The sequence below is a fragment of the Xenopus tropicalis genome, chromosome 1 (assembly GCF_000004195.4).
Source record: "Xenopus tropicalis strain Nigerian chromosome 1, UCB_Xtro_10.0, whole genome shotgun sequence".
In the NCBI taxonomy this organism is placed as follows: domain Eukaryota; kingdom Metazoa; phylum Chordata; class Amphibia; order Anura; family Pipidae; genus Xenopus; species Xenopus tropicalis.
In genome coordinates, this window is record NC_030677.2 from 49,224,487 (window position 1) to 49,250,606 (window position 26,120).

A 26,120-nucleotide genomic window follows, 5' to 3' on the forward strand; every position below is an offset into this window, starting at 1 on the left:
TCTAGGTCTCTGTACCTGCTGGTCATTCTGACTTTTGTCCCCGTGTTCCAGGTAGGCACCCTGTCCATGTACCTTGGTTTTCCTGATTCTGGACCTTATTCCTTGCCAGTTAATTACATTGCATGTTCTCAAAAGTATCCTATATGCTGAAAAGGTATTAAAGGTTTCTAACATTAGTGCACCATTTTAACAAATGAAGGATAAACGTACATTATATTTACATGCATAGGAAGCCATATTTGTCTGTGTTACTGGTCCTTCAGTGCATGCATTTTGCAGTCAGTACCTGATATTACTTTATTTGTGCCTTTGCAGACAAAGATATGCCCAGTGTACAAACTTATTGAATATTAAGCGAGACATACAAGGACCTTGTATCAAAAATGCAATTAGTACTTTATAGTGAAAAGATAAAAAAAAATCATTATAATCTTTACTATGCAGAGTGCTAATTATCTAAAGAAGCAACTAGGATGTACAATTATCGCTTACATGTGTGCTAGCAATTGTCTTTATTATTGGGAGGTATGAGGTTTATTAAAATAGGTTACAGCTCGAAGGCTCCACAAAAGCCATTATTTTGTATAACGAGCGCATTTTCTGAAAATATGGGTGCGGTCACACCACAATGCACTCAACAGTAATTTCAGAAATCTAGCAGAACTTTTTTCCCTCTCATTTAAGGGCTGTTAATACCATTTTTCCTAACAACAAAAGCTAAAGGCCAGTGTAATAAGCTAGAGAAGAGAGGGTCAATGGATTTTTTTAATAAGCTCTGATTCACTGAATAAAAATGATGAAATAAAACAAATGCTCAGTATATCTAATCTCTTTAGCTGTTATTCCGACTCTTCTTTCGGGTTATACACACATGCTGCTAGACAAACCCATGCATTAATTCACTGTGTTCCTTTCTTTTTTTATATTTCATATTTTGTTAGGTCTTTGATGTCCTATGCGAAATGCCACCAAAGAAAACAGGCTACGAGTTCAGTGAAAGCTGAAATATACCTGGCTCCTATTCTTGTCTCCTGTTGTCTAACGAGACAGTTAAGCTACTGAGGATAACTGCATATGCATGAGGCCATTTGTTACTGTGGTGAGGGAAATTGTGCTCTGACAAGATGATAATTCCCAACAGAGGTGCAATTTCGCCCATGTTGATTTCCCAGTTTACACATTTATCTTCATTTGTACAGTGAGCATTTTTTTTCGTATTGTTTCCCATAGTGAAATGATATGAATTAGCTATAAAAAGAATGTCCAATAAATACACAGCTAGAGCAACTTCCCTGCATGAATGTACACCATAATATGTTGGAATACATCTTTAAAATGATATACATAATATTGCCGTTGGGTCGCAATATAAAACCATACAGCCATTAAGGCAATTTAAATAAAATGTTTCGCTTTAAAAGTAATTTCTTTTTTAGTTTTCATAGTTTGGACAAATAGCAGTAGAAATAAGCCAAACATTTCAGGATCATTTCTTACTGAGCGCTACGGTGGTCGTACATTTATTTTACTTAGAAGAAAGAAAAGGGTTAGCTTATTGTGTGCATAGAGCATTCCTCCAATGCATATTTAATTTTATATATGTGGGTGGAAGCTGACAGGCTTCTCTCGCAGCTAAAGTAATTCTATAAATTGTCTGCAAACAAATAAGGAGCAGTAGCCATGGTGATTATAAATAGATGATTTTGGGACATGTTAATAAATCATTTCATATGGTTTTTTTATGTTTGTGAATGAGGATTGTTCGGTTGACAAAATTAAGTTGTGTCTTTATTACCATGTTTCAAAGATGAAACAGCTTGAACCTAATATTTGCTCACAAATACATTCATGTTCCTTTAAAAGCAGAAAAAAAACTGACACCATGTTTTAAAAAGGCAGATTTCAGTGGGTAAATATGTTTCAAAGGCGGTAAAACTGGCAAAATCGGTGCAGACTGGAATGCAACAGATCTGCTTTTATGTGTTCACTTCTGCAGCCCCATTGACTGTCTGGCATTGGTGTGGAGCAACACATGACTGAATATCATTGAAAAATGAATACTTTCACTTTTGTGTGCCAATATTCACTCTGTGTTGCTCCACAAAGGTCAATGCCACACCTGTCAATTATGGGAGTGAGTGAATGAAAATGGATCCACTTTCCTCCATCTGTGTACAAAATGCAGGCAGAGGAAAGCTTATAATCCGCTATGTGTGCCCCTGCTCTTAAGGGCTAACTGTAGAATCTATAAAAAGTCTCAACAGTTCAGTACTAGAAGCACAGAATTCTAATGTTGCACTATATCCTTCAGTATAAAAAATCTGTGTAAGTAGCCACATTTTGTAACTAATCCACTAATACAAATTTTAAACTAGTGCCTTATAGTGGGCATACTGGGATCAAACGCTAAGGCAGGGTGTTACTGATCCACAATAGTGATTGGCAGTGTTGGACTGTGGGCCCTTCTGCTTCTAACAATTTGGTCTATTTTATGGTCTCTGTTTCTGTATGGAAATAGTTGAATGGGTCTGAGTTGATTTGCGTGGCCTTATGGTCTAAGGTTTTCACTAAAGCTACTGGCATCTCAGTCTGACACTGGTGATTGGTAGTTGTGTCTTTTCCTACCTGCATTATTAGTTTGCTTTGCCACTTCTTCATCCATTCTCATTTGCATTTATCACTATCAGCTTTCCTCATCATCACCTTCTTGACCTGCTTGCGGAACATTTGTCATCAACTGCTATGGGCTAATTTAGCTGGGACATTTTTGAGTTATTGAGTCTGTTATTATTTTATTATTCATTGCTTCCAGAGAGTGTACTTTCATCTGTCTTTAAAATGGCTGGGATAATCTTATGTAAACCTCCCATTCCTAGCTAAGAAGAATAAAGGGGAAAACTGAAAAAAATACATTAATTTGCTTGCAAAAAAAAATCTCTGCTGCTGAAAGAACTGAAAATTACACCCTTACATTTTTACACAAAAATATTAATTAAAGTAGAAATTAACACAGCACAGTGTAATTGCGATTCCTGGTGCATACAATTGCATTATGAGTTGTGGAAATAATTATTTTGTACAAGGATATTATGCTCCTCATGAGAAAGCGACACACTGAGAAAAGTATTAACTGCTCACTGCTTATCTGAACAAGCACCCAGTGGGATGGTAATCCCAGGGGGGACTCCAAATCTTCAAAGTTAAAGTGATTGGAAGTTAAGTGCCAACATGGTTGCAAAAATAATTTAGTAATGTAAAGGCAACATCTTTTTTTGTCTTAAATAACTATATCTCAGTTTCCCTGTGGTCAACTCTGTGCAACTATGATATCCAAGGGCACATGAAGTTTGCTCTGTGCTGCAGACACCCAATTACGGAACATAAACCAGGGGAGCTTATGAGGAGAGAAATGAAGGCCATTGTTGGGGGAAGAATTGTTTGTTGTTGTTTTTTTTTCCTGAATATTTGGACATTGGTGTATTTTAGCCTATAAATTATATTTCTATTGCGACAGCAAGCAACCAGCATGCATTAATATTGCATAATGAAATATGTACAGCAATTGTATCCTTTTTTCAGAAAAAAAACTATTTCCCCCAAAATATTGAGCCTATAATAAAAGTGAAGAATACATTATAAGAGCTCATTTATAAATGACAGAACAGATGGAAAGTTCAGGCCTGAAAAGTGTCAACCCCGTTATTTGGGGGATACAAAAATGGAAGAAATAGAGGATAAATTAAGTTGGCAACAGAGTGGGCAATTCAGAGGCAGACAAACCAGTCACTCTCAAATGTAAAATGAGGGTGATATGGATATAAGAAGGCAGAGGTAAGGACCTTGCCAATCAGTAAGTCAAAGAAAAGGAGGGCCTGTGACAGGCACTATAGTTTTTATTGGAGAAGAAATGATATAGCCAGAGATATGTAATGAGTGTGGCATTTCTTTTCTATTATAGACTGGAAAAGAATATGGAGGGGCAAATATAAAAAGCATGAAACATGCACACGCCTTACATGGTAGATGCTAGTTTCATCTTTAATTTAACTAAGTGCTATTAGGGTTATAAAAAAAACAGTATATGTATTTATCTACACTCAAACCACCATTTGTCCAGGTTTCCCTGCAAAGATAATGACTTCTAGTACAGGCTTTATTGCTTCATGCACTTGTCATCTGCAAACATCTATGCTCTTCACCAAAACATATCTGTCATCTCATCAGGCTTTCTCTGCAATATTTAACAGTTATTCCTGGCTACATATTGGTGAAAAGGTGAAAATGTTTTTTGCTTTCTGCAACCACTAACCTCTACGGCAGGAGTATTGAAAAAGAATACGTTTAACAGATGCATTTTCAGTACTTCCAATAATTGCTAATAAAAATGTGGCACAGATCTATATGGTATGGTAGGTTCATGCTTGAATGTAAGTATATGGGTTACCGTTTCCTGGAGAAACAAAGGACTCTAGTAAGTTATTAAGCTATAAATAAAAAAATGTATTACACTGGTACTTGAGTCATAACTTTGGGTATGGATTTTACAGCAATGGATTTTTATTTACGTACAGACACAATTTTGCCACTTCAACAAGCAGTGGATAGGTTATATCAGTGAAATATTCTATGAGGAAGCAGTTACAGTCTTTGTTATGCTTATTAATTTTTGCTTTGTACTCACAGACAGTGAATTTTATGGATCATTGGCGCCAAGGAGGTGTAGTGGCAGTATCACTATGTGAGGAAGTCTCGGCCCATGAAGGCTAAATTGCTCATAAGGCAGTCCTGGGGTGAGTTATTGGACTTTTCATCATGTTTTATATATTAATAAAACCATAGCCAGTCTTCTGTCTTGTTTTCAGTTTGAACAGTTTCATAACTTTGGTCTGCATTGTGAGAAGAATGGCTCCAATATAGCTTGGTGCTTAAGAAGAATCATTTTGCCTGTAACAACTCCCATTGACTTCCATAGAAACTCGCAAGCTTTTACATAGCCAATTTTTATATTGGAGTTTTCTGTTTTTTTTGGACTTAATAAATACCAGACGTTTGAGTTTTTGAACCATAATTTGAATTCTCAAATTGAGAAAAAAAAAAAATCAAAGTTGGCCTTTGATAAATCACCCCACAGTGTGGCTATTAGGGGCACATTCATCAAAGTACGAATTGGTCCAAATGGGAAAAAAATCATATTTTTTTTCTAACTTTTAGAACTGTGTGTATTTTCTACAATTTTTTCGTTAATTTCTGCAACTTTTTCGTACTTTGTGTCAATTTGTGCGACAAAATTGTATTTGTTGCAACAAGTACGAACGTTTCGTTATTCATTCAAGCTTCGGTATTGTGACTTTCCTTTGGTCAGGTTGGAGCTGCAGAGTGCCATTGAGCCCTATGGGAGACTTTCCTTGGGCCAGGTTGGAGCTGCAGAGTGCCATTGAGCCCTATGGGAGACTTTCCTTGGGCCAGGTTGGAGCTGCAGAGTGCCATTGAGCCCTATGGGAGACTTTCCTTGGGCCAGGTTGGAGCTGCAGAGTGCCATTGAGCCCTATGGGAGACTTTCCTTGGGCCGGGTTAGAGCTGCAGAGTGCCATTGAGCCCTATGGGAGACTTTCCTTGGGCCAGGTTGGAGCTGCAGAGTGCCATTGAGCCCTATGGGAGACTTTCCTTGAGCCAGGTTGGAGCTGCAGAGTGCCATTGAGTCCTATGGGAGGCTTCTAAAATCATGCACTGAAGGTTCAAATTCAGAAAGTTTGTCGCTCCGTTTACAATCGTTTGGCTACAAAAATTTTGTAACTTTTGAATCATACCATAATATTTTTGTATGACCACGATACGATTTTTCGCACAATTAACGCACATCAGAAATTTTTGTATTTAATCCAAATTTTTTTTCGATTCCCACTTTTAATGATCCAAAATTTGGACTTAAGTCTGGCCCTACATGTATTTATTTGCACCCCCATAGCAGTCCTTCCATGAATCTAAACACATTTGCAGGTATTAAGATTAATGTTATGATATAATTAAAAACATCTAATACCTTCTAGTGTATCATGGAGCAAAACTGCACAGTTTAATGAACAGACCATCATACCCAGAGATTTAGCAAGTAAGATCCTTCACTAATTAAAGAATGTTACACGCTTTCTCCTTTGTGTAAGATAAATCTATTGGTGTCCTAATATCCTGTTTTGGACATGGGTTATAGCAGTCAGGGGAGTGAATTACAGGCGAAACCCTCCGTACACAAGACCATCAGTCATGCCTATGTTACTCTGCGCACTTATTATGAAAGCACTGATGAATTCACAATCTGCAACCAAACCATTAGTTTAAGCATGTTAATTAATTTCCTGTAAGTAATGCTTTCTACAAATGATATCCATAGCAAGTAAATGTCAAATTACAATAAATAAACTTAGGTGTTGAAGAACCATATGATTAATGTAGCCATAAAATTTCTTATATACTTGCATTTGTTTTTAAATGCTTTCATATATTTTAATTAAAATATTCCCATATACACAATAATTAGTAGCAGTCTATAGCTATCTTACTGCAAACTCATCCCAGATTAATATATTTTGAGTGGAAAAACACCGTCTGCAAAATATTATTACGCACTAAAATCCACATTATAAAAATTCTAATTTAAGATTGTATTTTTATGCTCTTAATTTAAAGGGATAAGAAAGTAAAAGAAATATATTTTTAGTTTTTATAAAGTTCTCTCATTTATTGGTAACTGTATATCCTCAGTTTCTGCATTATATTCTACAAACGTTTATTGAAAAAACACTAACTTTGATGCCTTTCTTTATAATAATTTATCTCATACTACTATAACTAGTTATGTACAGTTGATTATTGTCCTGTTGGAATAAGTTCTGGATAGAAACATATAGAGATTTCACTATTTCATCATTACATTGTCCCTTTTGAAAGGTCTGTCCCTTTTTTAAATGGCCATTCACAAGAAAAGGGAACCTATCATACATAGAGCCTGCACTCCAGATGGCGGAAACAATAGTATTTTTTGGGGAAAATTCCCCTATTGAGTGCTTTGGCCTCCAGGTAATGTGCATGGATATATGCGCATATGAGCCCCATCTTGCTCTTTATGCACACGTGTTTGATGTAGCAACAATGCGACAATTCGCGCAAGTCATAATGGCTACGAAAAGTTGCAACAATTTACGAAAAAGTCGCGACGGCGACGGAAAAAATTGCAAAATACCGATCATTACGAAAAAACGCATTCAGACGCTGTCGACCCGTTCGTGGATTAGAAAATCGCCCCCCTAGTGTGAAGGCCAGAGAGCTCAGGAACATATTCTTGTTATTTATTGTTGTTTCCCCTATCTGGAGTGCAGACTTTGTCAGCTCCGTTTGGCCCACCAAATCTGACCAATATCCATGTACATTGGTTTAGGCAGGTTTGAAAATGCCATCTGTGGGTTCACCAATACTGGTTGACCAGTGGATGGCAGATAATGAGCTGAAAAGGAACTGCAGCTGGAATTTTGTTTGGGCCCTTGTAAGCTCCATTTAACTTGTGGGCTTAACAGTAGAAGAGAGCTCCAGATCAACCCATGTATGGCTTCAGTCTAGAAGGAAGTCAATAAATAAAAATGTCCATTATTTGCCTCTTTACTACATATCTGTGATTTACAGTACGATTAGGGGACCACATGAGTGAAACGGCAGATTATACTTTCCCAAATTGCCAATGGTTCACTTATCAGAAGCAGTGACCTCCTCCTTCTTGTGTTGTTATATTCTCCATACATATCATTTACAATGTAATTGCATTTACTGAGTCTCTCTGTATATTTTAACCTGTCTTTCTCTCTGTGAATCAAAACCGACACAGTATAAAAATAAATCAAACAATCAATTTGTACATACGTACATATATTAACTCTCTGTCCATGATCTGTGTGAGTGCTTGCATATTAATGGATTAAACAGTTCCAGGGTGAAATTCATTTTTCTGACTGTTCATTAAAAAGAAAGAGTCACTAAAATGACCCTGTAAAGAGCATCACAAATTGCACCACATCAGTCACTCTAATTGTTTCTAGGACCCAAACAGTGAGTAAATCATCTTAATGTAACCATTGCTGTTGAATCTGGCAAAAAGGGTATCTGGATAAAGAATATTACCAACAAGGTTTTCTTGGAAGTAGTTTTCTTTGAAGCAGACAAAAAAAAGTGGTCAGCTTGCAAGAAGACAGGTTTCATGTGCAAGGTGTCCCTCTCAGATGCTATCAGAGTATAAAATCATAACTGAAGCTGTATATTCTGTTTGCTATTGTATACTATGATTAAGCAATGATAGTCACAACTATTGCGGCAATGTTGCATCAGATCCTGGTTGCATATATGACAAAATAGCAATTAGGAACAACTGATTGCTGAAATTCAACCTAGGAGCTATACGTTCCCATTAAACCAATTCCGTATTGCCCAGTATATATTGAGAACTGTTGACAAGCTTTTATATTAATGAAATATTTGAAGACATGGTAAAGGCATTAATAATAAATGAAGTAGTCCTGTGGGTTATAATCAATATATATATCTCATTTGGGACACTAAACTGCAAATCAAGCAAGTAAACTTATTGGTCCCCATTTTTTTTTTCTTAAGTGCTCATCACTTCTTTTTCTATAGCTTAGTATTTTACCTTATATATATATATATATATATAAGTCCATATATTCTCTTTTTCATTTACAAGATAACACTATGGATTTCTGACTCAATAAAAGATTTGCAGTGCAGGACATAACAGAATGGAGAGAATTCTAGGCAAAGCAAACATAAAATTATAATATTTCAGTAGTAGCCAAATGGAGAAAATAGCACACAATGTTTTTTTATTGCAAGAGTTTACTGTGCCTTTAAAATATTATTTATTAATTTTAACAATGTACATGTGCTGTGTGATGTCTGCGTGATGTCACTAATTACGACTTTGGACTTGTGTACGAGGTACAGTCACATATAAAATAGAAAAATATTACTCATTAGATTTAAAATGCATTTGCACATCCCGGGCATGCTTAGAAATGGTTCTGAGTATTATGTTCCCACTGAAATATTATAGTTATGTCTTTATTCTGCTTTCCACAATGTAGATTTTGCTAATGGCATTGCACTCATGGGTACAAAAAATATAACTAAAACTACTATGTGTCAGTAGGAGAAAATAACATTGAATATAGATGAATTATAGATTTGAGTAGATATGAGTCTAAAGGTCCATTTTGCCTGGCGTAATTTATTCATATTACTGATGCTCTTAACATATGCAGCACCAGGCATTTCCAGAGCACTTTAAAGTTGTGAACAAAATAATAATAATTATAATAGCTGGGAAGTCAGGAGGACATTCAATAGAGCTAACAAATCTACTGATTCAAATGGGGTCAAGCAGAAACATCCACTAAAAAAACGTTTTATGTCGTTCTGTGTGAAGTGAGAGCAACTGCCAGCAGTGGTCAATTTGAGCTATTGAGCTATTCCCATTTTTAAAAATTATTTAATTTTTCTCTCTAATAATAAGGTATGGAGATCCAAATAAGGGAAAGACCCCTTATCCAGAAAACCCCAGGTCCCATGCATTCTGGATAACAGGTCCCATACCTGTATACAGTATAATCAGCTTAATTTCATAGAGAATTCAGTTTTCTTTATAACCATTAGAATATAACTATAGTGAACAATTTCCTTACTAACATACAGACATAGGTATTCAATTTATAAACCCACCATTAAACCAGATGCTTGAGCTTAGCATTCCCTAAAGTTAAAGGGGTGGTTCACCGTTAAGTTAACTTTTTGTATGTTATAGAATGCCATATTCTAAGCAACTTTGAAATTGGTCTTGATAATTTATTATTTATAGTTTTTTAATTTCCCTGCTTCTTTCAGCTCTTTCCAACTTTCAAATGGGGGTCACTGACCCTGGCAACCAAAAAGCTATTGCTCTGTGAGGGAACAATTTCATTGTTATTGTTACTTTTTATTACTTGTTTTTCTGTTCCGGTCCTCTCCTAATTATATGCCAGTCTCTCATTTAAACCACTCCCTAGCTGCTAATGTAATGAGAACCCTAGCAACCAGATAACTGCTAACATTTTAAACTGAAAAGTTGCTGAAATAATTAAAAAACCAGCAAATTATCTAACAACAAATTATAAATATATTCATTTTCAATGGCGTATTACTGCTCAGCGTGAAAAGTAAATTGTTTGATAGAAATGCATTGTAATCTTTTAATGAATGAGAACCACTTGTAAAAAATAAAACAAAAAAACATGACTAATGGTGAATTATTAACCCAACATACCGTATATACTCGAGTATAAGCCGAGTTTTTCAGCACGAAAAAAGTGCTTAAAAACGAATGCTCGGCTTATACTCGAGTGAATATGGCATTCGGCATGATTTAGTAGTTATACACTGTTGGGAAATACACTGATGGAGGGGGATAAAGGGACTAAGCGCTCCTCGCTCCCTGGCAGCTTTCCGGTAGGAGAGCGGTGGGTGAATACAGGCTGTAATGGCATTCGGCGAGCACGCCGCCCCACCACCCACTGGTTACTCGCCTTTAACATCAAAGCGATTGCTACTGTCAATGCACATAACCATAATTGTCCGTGCAGATGACATTAGGAACTTCTTTCCGGTAGGAGAGCGGTGGGTGAATACAGGCTGCGCCGCTGGCATTCATAATCAGAATTGTCCGTGCAGATCTCTTTTCCGGTAGGAGAGCGGTGGGTGAATACAGCCTGCGCCGCTGGCATTCATAATCAGAATTGCCTGTGCAGATCTCTTTTCCGGTAGGAGAGCGGATACGCATACGCGTCCGCCCAAGTACTCGCGGGGGGCGGGGTTTCGGCACTCTCCTGCTTTCTGTGATCTTTGCATTCATCTGAAAACTCTCCAGCTCTCTCTGCACGGACAATTGTGATTATGAATGCCAGCGGCGCAGCCTGTATTCACCCACCACTCTCCTACCGGAAAAGAGATCTGCACAGACAATTATGATTATATGAATTGAAAGTAGCAACCGCTTTGCTGTTAAAGGCGAGTAACCAGTAGCAGTTCTCCATTTAGTTTGCTCAGCTGTAGGCCAAGGAAAAATGTAAATGGGATGGAGAGGGAACCAAGGAAATAAAATGATCCTTGTCTAGAACTCTAAGCTCAGTTCAGAAAATTAAGATGCTTACTACAGGGATATGTAGACCCAGTCCATACACTGTGATAACAGCACTCCGGTAGCATATTATTAGATCTTCCACTCCTACAGGGAAGTTCATTATTAGCCTTATAAGTGCCACTGGAGTTTTCATATGAGTGCATAGATCACATATCAGAGCCAGCTCTTATATTTGCATTTTAAGGGGTTGGCCACATATAGTTACTGAATGCGCAGATCTGGTACCACTTTGTTCATCCACATTTAGGGCCAAATTGGGCTGACTTCATTACAATTGGATCATCTACTGGGCTTATGGAGACGCGTCAGCTAAGGACCACATTAGTGCAATGGTATCAAACACAGAGACAGTATTTTTGTTATGTATGTTAACTAGTAAGTTGGGATCCTGTTGATGGGTGCCAACTGCCCAGGATATCCTCTAGATGTAGGTGATAGGATAAGCTTTGATTGGACAATTTGCTTCCTTTATTAATTATTTGATTATTGAAACTTAGCAGAAGTGGCTGCATTTCCCACCCTAGGCTTATACTCGAGTCAATAAGTTTTTCCAGTTTTCTTAGGTAAAATTAGGTACCTCGGCTTATATTCGGATCGGCTTATACTCGAGTATATACGGTATACCTAGCAATGCAATGCAGACATACCTGAACATGCAATACAGACCAGCTAAGACACTGAATGGCACACTGTATGTGTATTTGTAGAAATAGCCAGAATAAATCTTGCCCTTATGTCCTCCTGCTGTATCTTTTTAGACCCTAGAGTTAACTGATTGAGCATCGGCAATAAACCCTAGAGTTGCTGACACAGCAGCTCTAAAATTGTTGCCTTTGGTATTCCTGCCCATTGTTAAGAACCCAGTAGCCCACTTGCCAATAAAGGAAAGAAGGCTAATATCCCAGATAAGTAAACACCTGAAGGGAATATTAAAGGCAGTCTAATACTTCAGGAAAGCCCTGGAGCAAGAAGCGAAGAGGCTGCATTAAAAGGGATCTAGCAGCCAGATTACACTGGTTTATATTTAGAGATTGGCAGAATCAGATATAGCTGTGATTGGTGAAAAGGAATGCGGTAAAGGAAAACTATACCCCCTGAATGAATACTTAACTAACAGATAGTTTATATTAAGTGACCTATCAAAGAATCTCTCCAAACTGGAATATATATCAATAAATATTGCCCTTTCATATACTTTCCTTTGATCCACCATTTAGTGATGGGCTGTGTGCTCCCTCAGAGATCACATGACCAATAATAATGCAACTCTAACTGTAACAGGACGTAGTATGGAAGCAAAAGGCAGAATTCTGTTCATTGATTGGCTGTTGTGACCTAGCATGTATGTGTGCCTTGGGATGCTTGTGTGCACTGTGAATCATATGATCCCAGGAGGTGGCCCTTAAAGGGACAGTAACACCAAAAAATGAAAGTGTATAAAAGTAATTACTATATAATGTAATGCTGCCCTGTACTGGTACAACTGGTGTGTTTTCCTTAGAAAGACTACTATAGTTTATATAATGAGGCTTCTGTGTAGCCACGGGGGCAGCCATTTACAGGAGAAAAAGCACAGGTTACTTAGCAGATAACAGATAAAACCCAATTATATTCTACAAAGCTTATCTGTTATCTGCCATGTGCCTGTGCCTTTTCTCCTTTTTCCCAGCTTCAATGGCTGCCCCCGTGTTGACATAGCAGCTCATTTATATAAACTATAGTAGCGTTTCTGTTGCAAACTTACCAGTTTTACCAGCGCAGGGCAACTGTACATTATATTTGAATTACTTTAAAACACTTTCATTTTTTGGTGTTACTGTTCCTTTAATTCTTAAAATGCCAACTTTCTATTTAGGTGTACCCAATGGCACCTACTACTAAAAAGTATATTTTTATGAAAATGGTTTATAGATGAAGCAGGGTTTTACATATGAGCTTGTTAATGCAATATATTTTTTTATAGTTTTCCTTTAAGGCAGGCAAAAGCTGGGCTGGGGGCGGAGAAAGAGAGGGATGTGATGTCAGGGGGAGAAGCACTCACTTCTTTATCTTCTGAGCAGGTAGAAACATTAGACATAATTTTACTTTTTTTATATAATGTTATTAGCTGCAGTAATACACATTAACTCTGCAGTATATTGCTGGCTTTGGGGGTAGAATTATTTGGGCAGGCTGCTTGTTAGTCTCTTGCTGTATATAATCTGTTTTACAGCAGTGAATGAGTTCCTGGTGTTTCACTAAGGTATAAAACATTGTGGGTTCAGTAAAATGGCTCAAGGCAAAGGGACAGTTGAGTAGTCCCCCTGTCATGCCAACTAATGGGCAGTGGAGCGCTGGTACTGAGGTCCTTTTGCAAATTATTGCCTGTCCACATTGAGCATAATTGTAATATATATAAATATATGTGTGTGTGTGTATCTGCAGGATAGTGCAGACATAAGATTCAATTTTGTCTTTTTGCTCTATTTTTATATTCTTTGTTTTAGTCTACAGACAGACTTCAATTTAAATATTTTAAAAATGCAAAAAGCAATAGCACCTAATGTAATAAATTTGAAAAATGAATAGAAGGTTAGCACTAAATGGAATAGTATACTCTGCCATTCTCATTGTATTTCCAGCTTATGCTAAATCATTCCAAGGTAATGTGCTTGAATTCTCTTGGGGGAAATCTTGCTCGTTACTGCATATCATGTACAATAAGTGTATTCAACTATGATTCATTAAACTTTGTATTTTTATGTTTCATTCTGGATGCTTCTGCCAACTGAAATACTTTCAATTGATTATTGCTGTACTTTTGAACCAATAGCAAAAAAAAAAAAAGTAAATCTGTCTGAAAAGAATGGATTTTAAAAAATATGTCAAAAGACAGTCTGCTGCCATGTTCAGTATTACATTTACAGGTAAGGGATACACTATCTGGAATGGTAGAGACCTGGGGTTCCTGAGATAAGGGAGCTTTTGTAATTTGGAGCACTATTTAGACTATTAAAACACTGCAAAATAGAGTTTTGTCATCAATCAGAATTTATGTAGCTAATTACCTTCAAGCACAAGGCACTGTCTTGTTGCAGAGAAACAACAAATCAGTAAAAAAAAATGAGAATTGCTTCAAAAGATTTTTTACCAACTGTCCCTTCTCAGCCTGTCAGTTATAGCTTCTGATGCTAATGGACTCCTGCTGCACAAATATGGCTGCCCCCTCATAGAGGAACATGGGGGTTAGATAGGGAATGTAAAAAGCATTGGGCAAATATTTTTAAAGAAAAATTATAAATAACGTGCAAAGACAATGTTATAATAGATGCACAAAAAGATTTAATTTTCAGTTGTCGGTATCTCTTTAATGATGTAATGAGTTATTTAATGATATTATGTAGTGTCATATAACTGAAACATATGTATTATAATAATGTACCTTGTGTTGTAGAATATAAGGATATTAGAATTCACGGCCTTAGGCCTTGCATGTTTATATGCTCATTAACCTACTTGGTGACTTATAATGTCTTTATATTCTATAAAAGTGGGTACTTGGTCTTATGGTAAATATGTAATACTAATTTAAATTAGAAATACATTGAACAAGCAGATTATACTGACGAACCATTTACTCAATACAGTTTTTAAAACACAAACTTATAAACTTTGTGCAGCCCAGGATGATTCACACAGTGAATATATTTGCCCTGCACATGTTTAGCTGGACAAGACTGGTGTATTTTATATGCTAACATAATTGTGAATTGCGCTGCAATTGTCAGGAATTCTGACACCAGAAATGAAACCTTTTTTTTACATCTATCATAACATTATATTTGTATGGTATATATCATTTTGCCTTAAAAGTAATTGCCTGATGCTTTTTTATTACCATTGTTCCTCTATGAGTGGGCGGCCATATTTGTGCAGCAGAAGTTCTTAGCATTAGAAGCTATAACTGACAGGCTGAGAAGGGACAGTCAGGTTGGCAAAACAGTCAGGTTTGGACACCTCAAGTAACAATTACTTACAAAACCAGCCCTACATTATCAGCAAAAACTGATCAGCATGACCTCTAGGTAACTATATAGTAACTCTATAGGTACATTAATATTGTGTAGTATTGTGAAACTTTTTAAATGTCATATGTCAAATTGTGTATATTTATATGCACGGTCTACATTTCAATTATGCCACAAATGTGGAAGCGGAAAAAAATATTTGCTGCAAATTTTTTCAATTGCAAATTTATATTTGCAAAATTACCCTAAAAATCAACTCTATATTCACAAACAATGACCAAGCCATTCTCACGCAAACACCCATTTCATCTTAGTGCCATTCGCAAAAAAAAAAAAAAGGATGGGTAAGGATGAGTAATAGCAATAGAATTAATAGCAATAGAATTTTAACATTTTTAAATGTGGAAGGAAAAATTAGCACAACCATATGCAAATATATATGTACTAAGAAAAATGAATAAAGGACCTCCCACAAATGGTTAATATAAAAACTGTAAGTGCTATATTGTCAGTGTTAAGATAGAAATCTAGCTATTTAACCTATCTTTACATACTCCAATATACAGTATATTTCCAACGGCAGCATGCACCAGTATGTATATTCCCACCCATTTGAAGGACAAGGAAAGCCCTGGCAATTCACTGGGGAATGTCAAACATTTTGGCAAATCCAAATTACTGAGTAATTAGTTGGAAAAAGGATAGATTCGTCAAGCTATGAACGGGTTGTGAAAATCTGCTTCCTAGTTTTGTTCCCTGGCACATGAAAGGTAACCAGCCCTGCATTGGCTTTTTTGCACTAGACCAACGGTTCTCAACCTGTGGGTCGGGACCCCTTGGGGGTCGAACCCCTTTCACAGGGGTCACCTAAGACCATCGGAAAACACATATTTACAATGGTCTTAGGAACCAAGACACCGATCTATGGTTGGGGGTCACCACAACATGAAGAACTGTATTAAAGGGTTGCGGCATTAGGAAGGTTGAGAACCACTGCACGTTACAGGAAGTAGTTCTCTCAGTAGGTTAGCACTCTTGGTACTATCCTATATTTGCACATAAGCTATAGCTATAAGCTATTTAGTGCAGCAAAAAAAAAAAAAAAGGCAATGGAATGAAAATTTGCAAAAATAGGATTCTTTTTTTAGATAATCTATTACCAACTTATATCCTGTATTCACCAAGTTACTTAAACAAAAACGTAATGTAAAGTACCAAAAACATTCACTGTAAGACTGTGCACAGAACTGTGTATTATTGATATTGCTAGATAAGGCTAAAGACATCACAGAGTAAGCTACTATTCAACTGAGAATAATTGAAAAGTGAAAAAGCAACTTATTGTCAACCACAGCAAATAACTATGGTGCCAGATGGCATTACAGGGGTTATTAATATTATTATCAAAAATGACATTTCTAGAGTCAGCAGAGTTGACTTATACTGTATATATATATAGCATTGTCTTATTTATGATTGTATGTTATGTATGCATGATAGGATATCATCTGCTACAGACATTTGTGCATTTGTTAAACAAACCTTTTAAAATAAAGTTTGCTCATTTGACCTGTTCCACTATGAGGTCTTTAAATCTATATACTTTTTTGAGCTAAAATCTCAGGTGGCAAGCATGATTATTGTAGCAGATCAATCTGCTATATTAATCAACAGCATTCAATGCCAGCATTCATGTCTTGGACTGTGTTTTGCCTCTTATGTTTTATTTTAAATGAAATTTGAGTTTATTTTTTGTACATTAATAGATATTATCAGCCAGAGGGAAAGGAAGGCAACATATTGTGATGTGAAAGCTGTTATTTGTGAAAGCTGTCCTACCCAAGAACAATTCACACAGTATCACATAGGTCAGACCTGGCATGCATAAGTATATATCAGATCTCTCGCGAAATGGTCCATTCAACAAAGAGCTGGCAGCTTCAAACCTTAAAGTCGGTGTTCTTTTATTGTTATACAATAGAAACAAGATGAGGCCAATGAGCTATGGACAATGACTATCATTTTCTTTAGTCTTTGCTCTTTGTTTTCTTTGGCTGGTTGAATGCAACACAGAAGAATACAAATCAATTTACTGCAATATTGGCATCTTCTTGAAAAGTACAATACGCATAAAATAGACAATTTAACCTTGACAAAGTCATATCCTACATAACACAAAGCTATTTATGTGCCATTTGTTTGATTTTTATGAAAACTCCCATTGTTATAGGTCTTTGAGTTTAAAAAAAAGAAGAAAAAAAAAAGAAAAATCATCGCAATAACCAGAAAATGAGCACATGATTCTGCTCTTTTTTCAACAATTGGTTTGTTAAAAATAAATTTGTGCTGAAATCCAGGTCAATAATAATAATAATGTTGTACCTGTTTTTATTGTACATATAAGTCCCTGGAATTTCATGGAACAAAAAATGTTTATTTTGTAAATTGTTAGGAATACATGTTATTCTATTGCTTGACATGTAAAAATGTCTGGCAAAGACTAACGTAAAAATGTAAAAAAACAAAATTAACGAGAAAAAAAAATTGTGACAACCACACACCAATTTTTTTCTGTGATTCATGGGTGTATTCATTGGTTGCTAACATGTTGGAGGGGGGACCCAAATGGGTTAATTGTAAAAGTGTTTAATCGTGGCCAAAAAGTCAATTGCAAACAAAACATTTTTGCTTCTATTCATTTCAATGAGGCTTTTTAAAAACTTGCCCTCATTGATTTTGAGCTCAACAAAGTTATAATTGGATTTTCACAATTTTTACTTTTGATAAATTGTGAAAGTTTCAAAAAAATCCACCTCACATATATAAATACATGGGATGTTCTATCACATGAAAATACTGAGAATTGAATTTTGATAAACCCTATGCTTAATTTTTTATTTGATTTTTTGTTTAGATTTCATTTTCTGTTTATTGCATTAGTCTCTGTATGTTCTTTGAAATATATAGCGGTGTTATACAAATAGCCCCAGACAATTGAGAATATACTTCCATACATGTGAATAGCTAGCAAACTTTTTATCCAACATGACATAAGCATTGGGACCAAATACACACTGCATGGTGAGATGGTCTCAGTATATTTATACATTATACACAATTGCATTTACACTGCGTTATGTAAGTTGTGATTTTGTAGTACACTATAGTTCTTAAATGGTCTGATTTATTTTTAGCAGTGTCTTCTCTTATCTGTTTCACTGTGTGGCAGTATTCATTTACTGTATTGTTTTAGGCTGAATGAAAAGGGTTAAAAATTCATATGCAATTGCCAGTTGGGAGCTTATTGCCAAGTGCTTCCTATACATTTGCAGTTGGAATAATTAATATTCTGGCAGTCTAAGGCAATGTAATCAAAGGGAATTCACTAGCAACCAACGTATAACCCTGTCTGAAATCATCCCCATTCATGTAAATCCATTTCTAGTAGCTGATGAGCAAATATGGTGATAGGATGATTCAAATAGAATTCATAGCTGCCATCACAAAATTAGCAATCATTTTCCCTCAAGACAAAATAGGCAAGAAAAAAATTTGAGTTGAGTTGTTGTTGAGTTGTCACTATAGATAACCTCTATATAAAGAGAACCTGTAAATTCAGGTGATTTTAACAGAATGAATAATATAAGGTTAAATATATGCAGATAGCTAAATGAAGGCAATAGAAGCATTTGGGCTCAGTATATGACAATAATGATAATGCTAATTTAATATATATATATATTTATATATATATAGCAAGACAGTGAGCCGCACACACAGGGAACTTTTAGAAAAACAAAAAATTTAGTCAATTAAAAAAAATCGGGGGGGTTGTCCCTGAGGAAGAGCACAGTTGGTGCTCAAAACGTTGGATTTTTTTCATTGAATACATTTTTTGTTTTTCTACAAAGTCCCTGTGTGTGCGGCTCACTGTCTTGCTGTATACTACTTTTTGCAAGCACCCTGGGCATTTGATCATTAATAGGGTGTGCTCTGTTTTTTCCTGTATATATATATATATATATATATATATATATAATATCTATACTGTATATCTGTAAATTAGGAATTACATACAAATCATTTATTTTTATATAATTATCCTAAATAACTGCAGTTTGTTTTGAAAGCTTAGCTGAGCTTTTAAGTATGTGTTTTTTATTGATAAAGTTAATGAATTGGTAATAGTAAACTGGATTTTAGCATCAATTAAAATTCATGTCACAGGAATGGCACACAAAAAGGTCAAGTAGCGAGCGTGGTGTAATTTGTATTGACTTTTTTTTTACAAATAGGCTTAAAAGGCTGGTGCTAGCTGGTGAATCTAATAAATTACGTTACATTAAAAGTCTCTGTCTTAAGTCAAGATAAAGTATCTTGCATATATCAGTTTAGCGTCTAACATATTTTCTCCATTGGATATAATAGAATGGCTTAGATTATAGGTTGTACAGATATATAGAGTAAAAGAAACATGCAATGTAAAACCAACCATTATAGTGCTTGGTTTTTTTTATCAAGTAAGACATAATGAGTAAATAATGAGTAGTGATGATCTAAATTTTTCACCAGGCATGGATTCGCTCATCAATAATAATGAGCTTCAGCTATATTAATGAATTTTCACCAAATAGCAATCTGTTAGTAAATATTCATGTTTTACACATATTGTTGGGTATATTATTTAAAATTAATTATTTTGAGTCTTAAGATTTAAATTTTTATATTTAAAATTCTTTATACATATATCCATTATATCCATATATAATGAATAAACACTATCCATTATATATTGTCTTTGAAATGATGTCCTATTTATATTCCATTCTTAAATGGAAATTGAGAATTCGGGGAACTTGCATTTTTATATTTAACTATGTACAGTATATGTTAATTTACATTATTATTATTATTATATGAAGCAGTGTCTGCCATGAATGCCTGTAAAGCTCTTGGATTTCCTTAAGTACAGTGTAATGCTATTACTTTTAAACATTGTAGAATAATATTAATGAATTAATCCAATAAAATGTATTATTTGTATAGCTACAAAAATAAATGAATTGCTCCTTCAGTATACCACCTTTTTGAAACAGGGGCTAAAGCTGGATTTATAAAGTAGCTCATTATAACAAAGGCAATGATTAAATTGGTATAAATTGCCAAATAATGTGTAGTGAAGACTCCAATAGCCTAAAAAAATAGTGCAGAATTGGAAAAAAAACAGCAATGGGCTCCAATGCATTTCATAGATTTTTGTAGATTCAAGAAATTTTCAGTGAAGCAAAATTCTACAATTCTAAAAAAAAAGGAGAATTGTTAAAAAACCATTACATCCAATTTCTAAAAGTGTTTTGCATTTGCTTAACTTTTATTGTCTTACCCTAAAAATGTTAGTGATTTTGTTTATAGCTTTGTAAACCACTGACCTTAATTAAGGGGCAAATTTACCAAAGTTTTACATCTCATATTTTTTCAAAAATAATTAGGGCTGAGGATTTACAAGAATTTCCAGCAGTTCATTATATTTTAGAATGTATCAAATTAAAGGTTTAATAAAATTATTAATTTCTCAAAAAGATATATGTGCCAGTTCAAGAGAAGGTGTTTGACTTGGTTTCCAACAAAGTGTCCATCTTCTAGAATTGTGGTTGTAGGAGGTTATGCTGGATTCATTCTCAAACAAAATCTGGTAATATACATTAATGCTGGGTATGGATATATAGCAGCTAAGTAAAACAAATAATAGGTTTATAGTTAAAAAAAAATCCCATATAATTTAAATTAAGCCTATTCATAGGTTGACTAAAAGCTTTCAAAAATACTACAAACAGTGAAACTGATATTATAAACTTTAAACATTGTTATTTTTTCTCTCTTTCAGTCTTGGCAGGGACTTCTATCCTGAAGCTTATGTAGAGTTAGTTATTTCCTTCCATATTAGGAGATTAATTCATACATTAGGCATTTTAAGAAGATGAAACAAAAACAACATCAAAGAATGAATTCAATTGGTATAGTTTCATTGCTATTTAAAGAAGGTGACATTTTTTAATGTAATGAAACATATTTCTTTGAATTGGCTACTTAGCATTCAGTTGAAGAGCTTAAAATTACAGAAGAAACCAAAGTTAAATACACTTCTTTTTATATTAAAAATGACAGTGACACTTTCCACATCAGATGATGCTTTTTTTCACGGTTCTAATGAACATTGCCATTGACAAGCTGAAGTATAAAGAAAAGTTTTCTAAATCCAAGTCCTCCAGTTTCTGCATTATTCATTTCCAAAAGACAAGTATTATTACCCATGTGAATTAAATGCCCAGGAAAAAAGTCAAGTTGCTATTACACTTCTACGTCGTACTTGTGTTAGTAATCAGCTAATTTTCAGCCTATTACTAACAATTTGGCAAAAAACCTGCTCTACAGTACATAAGTTTAGTTCTTATATACTAAATCTTATATACTAAAGATTATTTATGTGTCTATGAAGATTTTTATTCATCCAGGTCATGGTATATCTAGTATAAATAAATTTAAAGCAACTGGACTTGTTTGGTAATCATTGAAGACGTTTCACTACTCATCCAAGCAGCTTCTTCAGTTCAACTGACTGGTATGGGAAGTCCTCAGCATACTGTATATACCCTTCCACTAATCCAATCACAATGGCACTATGTAACTCTTCAGAAAGGTGACATCTGAAACTCACAGAGGTGTGAATGCTGTGGAGTTACTTTGAAAGGATTACCAAAGTATCATGCAACTCTTCAAACAGGTGTTACTTATTAGAGTTGCATGAATGGATGTGTGAAGAGTTCTGAAACTGCCGGGGTACAGATGTTAGAACAGCATTGTATGTAGCAGACAGATGGTGTCGAAGTCCCCCGCCTCTGTTAAGGGATGGTTTCTCCACTTTGACATGAATGGCCTCTTTTACACCTCTTTCAAACCAGCGGTCTTCTTTGTCCAAAATTTGGACATTGCTGTTTTCAAAGGAGTGTCCCTTGTCTTTTAGGTGTAGAAATACAGCAGAGTCCTGGCCTGTAGTGTTCGCCCTCCTATACAATTAACACCTGTTTGAAGAGTTGCATGATACTTTGGTAACCTTTCAAAGTAACTCCACAGCATTCACACCTCTGTGAGTTTCAGATGTCACCTTTCTGAAGAGTTACATAGTGCCATTGTGACTGGATTAGTGGAAGAGTATATATGCTGAGGACTTCCCATACCAGTCAGTTGAACTGAAGAAGCTGCTCGGATGAGTAGTGAAATGTCTTCAATGATTACCAAACAAGTCCAGTTGCTTTAAATTTATTTATACTAGATATTATTTATGTGCATGAATATCTAACATAGCACTGAAAAGTGTTTTAGTTTGTGCTTTTTTGCAATCTATTTTAGGGAGTCTGTCACAGTTTTTACAAAATGTATCAGTTAATAGAGCTTCTCCAACGAAATATTGCTTTGAAATCTGTTTTTCAGTTTTTTTATGTATATCATTTTGAAATGTGGGGCTAGACATTTTCTTAGTTTCTCAGGTGCCCTCAGCCATGTGACCTGTGCTCTAATAAACTTCAGTCACACTTTATTGTTGCGTTGCAAATTAGAATGATATCACCCCCTCCCTCCAGCAGCCAATCAGCAGAACAATGGTAAAGTGACAAGATAACAGCTCCCTGACCTGCATTGCTAAAACCGCTCCCATGCCCCACCTAGTGGGAAATATAATACTATCACTCAATTGTAAAAATCCAAGTCCGGCTCACCCAAGTCATGACTCCTCCAGTTACACTGAGTAGGAGAAAAATCTGTGCTGGCTCTTTTGAAAAAAAGCTCAGAATTAGGCACAATGCACTAAGATGGCTGCCTACATGTTGATATTACAACAACAACAACAACAAAAGAAACATTTATTGGTTCAATAATAAAATATTAAATCTTTTTTGCCCAAGTCTCCATAAAATTGTTTTAGTAGGCAAGACGGAGAAAACCTTGGGGTGTCACTTACATATGCTACATTTCCTTGAATTCGAAACATGTTGTGTGGTACAAAACTACAAATTGATTGACACGGTTCTCCAGAGTGATATTCTGTTGCACATTCCCTAAAAGGCAATAAGACAAGACCAATGTAATTGCGCAAGTATTCATTTGCTAACCAGTACTGAGGAAGGAGTCCCTTTTTGTGCCATTAGCACAAGTCTGTTCAACAGGTGCACTTGTGCATATTTTTTATAATTAAAAAAACAGGTACTTAGCAAAACAGTGTGGAAGTAGTATAGGTATAAGTAGTGTGTTTGGATACAAGTATCTTTAAGGAAATCAATGGGCACACAGTAATGTGCTCATCTCAGCTCAAGTGCATATGCAGTTATAAATGATCCCAACTGTTCTAAGGCCTGCAGCTAGCAGTGTAGCACCTGTCTTATCTTCCCTTACAGCACAGGACTCGGCAGTCCTGAAAGATGTCCTATGCTCGGAAAACAATGGCAAACGCATTTGTATGTAAATATTCCTAATTCCTAGTTCAACTTTTATTATCCCACATTGCAGTGCAAAATGACATTGCAATAAGTGGGTTTATAGCTAAGAGTTTATTTCTGTAATCATTTTGCTTAAAAGCTGCCCCACTGTTTAAATACAATCTATACCAACCTATCAAACCTTTGTTAATAACATATAGATCATAAAAACTGAAATTTTCCTAATAAATGAGTATACATTATTTTATGAGACTACCCTCAGTGACATATGGCATGTTATTTGAAAAATGCACATTATAAGTACAAAACATGGGTATTAAGCTGTGTATAGCTCCAGCATTTGCACTAGTTATTATGAGAAGAACAGCAATGCCAGTAGAGCACTTTTGTCCTGAGGCAGGTATTTCAATGTAGTTCCCATCAATTGCTATAGTCAAAACAAACATTGCATGAAATGCTTTTTCCTCAGTTCATGGTCATCATATTCTTCACAGCAGTCTATGCAACCCAAAAGGAGGAAGACAGCGGAAGAATACCTTGGAGGAGCACATCTCGCCTGCGGGTCTTGAGTTAGACAGCCTTGGTTTACCTTGTAGAGTATGTAATCCTATTTATATGTATGTTATTCTAATTTGACAGGTTACTTCTCAGGCAAATTTAAGTCAAAATGTTGAAGTGCATATATTAAAAAGCAAATTTAAAAGCATGTATGTGAATGTTATGCCTTGAACTAGATCATTTCACTTACTAGCACATACTGTATTCATATTGCCTATTTTTCTAATTCTTACTCAACTGTTCTCTCCTAGCTACACTATTCATATTTTGAAATTACATAAAGGTTCCACTTTCCATGCAACAATAGTAAAAATTTCCAGTCTGCTGTTTAAGTGTGTTATATAATATCATATAATATTTACCATCACAAACATTTTCTTTAGAGAAGACAAATTAGGATATGGAATGTATTTTTGCAGTGTTATGAAGGTTTATGCGTCTTTACAGGTATAAGAAAAAGCTTAACCACTGTTACCACTTTTACCACTGTTTAATATAAATTGTTTTTGTGCGAACCGCTGTAATAGCGACAAGGTTTCAAGCCACATTCAAGCCAACTTTTCTCTTGGTTAGTTTTACGGTTTGGTGCAAAAATTTGTATATCTGATTATATTATTTATATATTTAGTAGGTCTAATATCATCCCTCCTCACTTTTTGGGACTCTAACCCCATTTATTTTGTTTTGGATCTGAATTTACTAAATAAACTTAATACAGGTATAGGACCCATTATCCAGAATGCTTGGGACCAAGGGTATTCTGGATAAGGGGTCTTTCCGTATTTTGGATCTCCATACCGTAAATCTACTATCTATTACAGAGAAAAAGGAAATCAATTTAAAAATTTTGATTTTTTTTATTATAATGGAGTCTATAGGAGATGGGCTTTCTATAATTCGGAGCTTTCTGGATAATGGGTTTCCGGATAACGGATCCCATACCTGTATAAGTGCGCAGCATGGGTTTTCTTAATTGATATAATTGTAGTCTTAGCCTCAATGCAGATTCTGCCTTGCCTATAAGAGCATATGTTCTGTATCAAAAACCTACTAGCCTTGTTATAAATCAAATGCTCTCCACACACAGGCCACTTTACTGAAAATCCTGTAAATATGTGCGAGATATTAGTTCTACACTCGACTGCGCTGTAGGCAATCGTGTAGGTCTCTGCAGTTACAAAATATTTAGTGACTTCACATATTTGCCACATTGGATCACTGGTAAATGTAGTTTTCTTTTTGGTCCTTTAACTTGATGAGAGGTTCTTTCTTCTTAGATAACAACTCAGCCATCTGATATATTTCCAAAAAAAAAGTCTATTCTATCTCTATCTCTATATTGCACATATCTGTTTGTATGTCTTGAGAACGGTCTCTTAGTGGGAGCAAAATGTGGATAATAAATCTTTGATTTTTCACTCTTATTATGAAGTCCCTGAGTGTATATCTGCATTACTATGTGGATATATTCTTTTTTATGACAGCACCAGGGCATTTGCTTGACTTTAATTTTTTTGTAAAGTCCTCACTAGGGATAGGGCAAGCCTTGCCTGCTTTACACTTCATCCTCTTGCTTGTTATATAAAGTTTGTACTATACATGTGTCCTTTTTACATTATAAATAATAAGGTTTATGCATTTATTTATTGGTGATAACAAAGTGAATTAAGTAGTTTATCAAACTGTCAAATATATAAAACCTGTACAAAGATGGATTAGCCAAAATACTGACCTTTAATATTGAAATCATCGTGTTGCAAGTTATCAGTGCGTGACACTGATAACAAATGGAAACCATAATAAAAACTGGCATCACATTAACATTCTTTTTTAAAA

General features: G+C 35.3%; 1 protein-coding gene and 1 long non-coding RNA gene across 3 annotated transcripts in view; one reads left to right on the forward strand and one right to left on the reverse strand.

Annotated features, from left to right (window-relative positions):
* On the forward strand, positions 1-25,007 carry LOC105946249. 2 transcript variants are annotated; one of them, XR_001169767.3, is made up of 4 exons: positions 1-51; positions 942-1,099; positions 4,684-4,790; positions 24,221-25,007. It is a non-coding gene; the product is annotated as an uncharacterized LOC105946249 (long non-coding RNA). The 2 variants fall into 2 exon arrangements; XR_001924894.2 differs by having other exon boundaries at positions 24,224-25,007.
* Positions 1-26,120, reverse strand: part of galntl6 (polypeptide N-acetylgalactosaminyltransferase like 6) — a 520,631-nt gene that overhangs the window by 263,252 nt on the left and 231,259 nt on the right. The window lies entirely within an intron of this gene.